Genomic DNA, 3,835 nt, shown 5'->3' on the forward strand with positions numbered 1-3,835 from the left:
CACTAAAGCCTAAGATATTGATGTTTATGCATTCCATTTCATTTTTGACAACTTCCAATTTTCCCAGATTCATACTTCGTACATTCCATGTTCCGATTTTCAATGGATGTTTACAGCTGTTTCTCTTCATTTTGAGTTGTGCCCCATCCTCAAATGAAGGTCCTGCAGGCTTTTTCCCACAGGTTATACTCCATTTGCATCATCACGGTCAACTCTATTTTGAGGAAGCAGCTCTTCACCAGTTGCATTTTGAGTGCCTTCCAACTCGTTTTCTGGCACTATATCTGACAGTGTTTCTCTGCTATTCATAAGATTTTTAGTGACTAAATATTCAAAAGTAGTTCATCACTCTTTCTTCTTAGTCCGTCTTCATCTGGAAGCTCATCAGAAACCTGACCACCATGGGTGACCCTGCTGGTATTTAAAATACTGGTGGCATAGCTTTCAGAATCACAGCAACTCACAAGCCACCACAGTATGACAAACTGACAGATGAGAGTTAATGAGAGAAGAGTAATAGGCAGGAATATGACTACCACCCAAAGTAGAAAGTGATCAATGTTGGACATGAAATAGAAATAAATGGATGTATATATGTTTAGGGATGGGAGAAATCATATTTGAGGTTTCCAAGATAAGCAGCAACGCTAGGCTTCAAGTGTGCCACAGTGATCCTAATTATCTATGTCCCTTTCAGGATTCAACACTTCTCTATGCATCCATCAGCATCTGGATCCATTCTATATACTGGTTTAAGTCTATTCTAGTTTTTATTATACCTTCAGTTTCATTTGTCTTGAACTTTTCTTTCTTCAGTCTTGACAATTTTCTCCTTCTTTCTTCATTTAAAGGATTCAGCTCACTCTTTCAATTCTCTCCTAGAAGTATATCTTTTAACTTACCATTGGCTTTTCCTTGGCCTATGGTGAGATGGGCGCTCAACAGGTCCAGGATACAAGGAACAAAAAGTAATTTTTCTTGGCAAAAAGAAGTCACCCATTGTTCAAAATGTAAAGGATAAATATTATCATTAAATCAGATCAAGCATTAATTTTATTGGTAATCAACAAAAAAGCATTTCAGGAACATTCTCCCATGGACATATTTAGATGACTCATAAAATCATGAATCAATGAATCATAAAAAGAACTCATGATTTTGAAGACAGAAGTTGGAAAGAGTTGGTAGAGATATCTGAAACAGACTTTAAGCTATAGATACAAGTTAACATAAACTCTAATAATGGTAGATAAATTGATGATGTTAAATCTAAAAATGGCAATATAACTATAATAACGATATAGTAAACCATCTTGAAATTTTATTTCTAAAGATGAGATTCCTTTTGAAAAGCAGTTTAGCAATATAGACCAAGTCTCTTTTTAAAAACACATTCCTTTTAACTGTTTAATTTAATTCTGGAGATCTATCCAAGTAAACAATCTTAAGGTTTGGGGGGGAATATGTGCTTTTTTTCTTTTCTTTTCTTTTTGTACAAAATATTCTACTCAACATTATTTATAATAATAAAAAATTGGAAATAGTCCAATGTATAATAATTGTTGTTGTTGTTGTTAAGTGCTGTTGAGTCAACTCTGACTCATAGCTACCCTGCATAGGGTTTTTGAGGCACGAAGGGTGAGGCCTAAATGCCGATGTTGTGGTTCAAACCGACCTTGCAGTCCAGCGCATTAACCCTCAACTCCAAACCAACAGTCCAATGTATAATAATAGGGATATGGTAACAAATTATGGCTCATCTAGTTTATGGAATATAATGAGGCCATTAGAATGTTTTTGGAGACTATAATAACTAAAAATAACTGTTTTGCTTACAGAAGCATTTCAATAAATAAAACAGCATGTAAAAACTAGATATACAAAACAGTCTCAATCATATCAAATATTCATTAAAAAGATTAAAAGGAAATATACCAAAGTATTAAAAGTAGTTGTCTTGGTATAGTAAAATAATGACAGATTTTTTTATTGCTAGTATTTGTACTTTTCATTAGTGTTTTATAGGCATATCCATTATTTTATAATGAGAAAAAAAAGCTGTAATTTTTTCAAATGACTGGGTTTGCTACTCCAGACTAAATTAATGAAGACCATCAAAGGGAAGGGTTAACAATGACTGGGGGAAGAAAAACGTTTGCCTCCTTTTCTATAGAAAGTCAAAAATTATATTTTATCTTTTTATTGTTATAATTAAACACAGTCAAACTTTAAGAATATGTGTGGAAAGCACTCAGGAGTCCACCAGCAGAATCAGAGATTTGTCTACCTTCAAAAATCACAGCGGAAGATAAGAGCAAACAAAGCCAAGCCTCAGAGTAAATAAAAAAAATAAAATTGAACAGTATGCACACATGAAAACAAAGGCACAAAAAACGTGGCAGTGAGACTTCCCATGATAAGAGTAAACATTTAAAGTTCCTATTAATAGGAAAATTAAAACTCAATAACTTTCCACTTATAAAAATAGTACATCTGAAGAAAATAACACAAAAAGACTATAAAGAAAAGGATAAATTAAGTTGTTATTAAATGCCATGGAATCAGTTCTGACTCATGGTGACCCTGTATAAGGTTTCCGAGGAGTGGCTGGTGAGTTTGAATCGCTGACTTTGTGGTTTAAATCCACCTTGCAGTCCAGCACATTATCCTGCAGCGCCACACCAGGAAATATTACATTTAAAATGTTAAAGAATGAGGGTCCTCTTTCCTGCTCAGCGCCACCATGGCTCATGGTCCCAAGAAACATCTTAAGCGTGTGGCTGCCCCCAAGCATTGGATGCTGGACAAACTGACTGGTGTGTTTGCTCCACGCCCATCCACTGGCCCCCACAAACTGAGAGAATGCCTCCCACTGATCATTTCCTTAAGGAACAGACTTAAGTATGCCCTGACAGGAAATGAAGTTTAAAAGATCTGTATGCAGTGGTTCATTAAGATTGATGGCAAAGTCCGAACTGATGTAACATATCCTGCTGGTTTTATGGATGTTATCAGCATTGACAAAACCGGAGAACATTTCCGTCTGGTCTATGACACCAAGGGTCGATTTGCTGTTCATTATATTAGACCTGAGGAGGCGAAGTACAAGTTGTGCAAAGTAAGAAAGATCTTTGTGGGCACAAAAGGAACCCCCCATCTGGTGACCCATGATGCTCGTACCATACACTACCATGATCCCCTCATCAAGGTGAATGATACCATTCAGATTGATTTGGAGACTGGAAAGATTACTGATTTCATCAAGTTTGACACTGGTAACCTGTGTGTGGTGACTGGAGGTGCCAACTTGGGAAGAATTGGTGTGATCACTAACAGAGAGAGAGATCCTGGCTCTTTTGATGTGGTTCATGTGAAAGATGCCAATGGCAACAGCTTTGCCACCCGACTTTCCAACATTTTCATTATTAGCAAGGGCAATAAACCATGGATTTCTCTTCTCCGAGGAAAAGGTATCCGTCTTGCCATTGCTGAAGAGAGAGATAAGAGACTGGCTGCCAAGCAGAGCAGTGGGTGAAATGTTCTCTAGGAGATGTGAATGAACAAATCTTCACGTAATTAAAGATATTAAACACACACACACACAAATAAAATGTTAAAGAATGAGGAGTGCTGTCAAATCAGTTACAACTCATAGCGACCCCAGTATAGGGTTTCTGAGGAGCGACTGGTGTGTTTGAACCACTGACCTTGTGATTCAAACTGACCTTGCAGTCCTGTGCTTATCCTATAGGCCACACCAGGACTCCAGAAACTTGCAATAAATTAGAGATATTAATATTTAGACAGAGAGCCAACAATAATAGGCAACAACATG

At 36.7% G+C, this 3,835-nt stretch overlaps 1 pseudogene; it reads left to right on the top strand.

Moving 5' to 3' along the window:
- The first annotated feature begins 2,797 nt into the window (after positions 1-2,797).
- LOC102832135 lies at positions 2,798-3,535 on the top strand (annotated as a pseudogene).
- The last annotated feature ends 300 nt before the right edge of the window (positions 3,536-3,835 follow it).

Source organism: Chrysochloris asiatica, unplaced genomic scaffold, assembly GCF_000296735.1.
Source record: "Chrysochloris asiatica unplaced genomic scaffold, ChrAsi1.0 scaffold00094, whole genome shotgun sequence".
Taxonomy (NCBI): Eukaryota; Metazoa; Chordata; class Mammalia; order Afrosoricida; family Chrysochloridae; genus Chrysochloris; species Chrysochloris asiatica.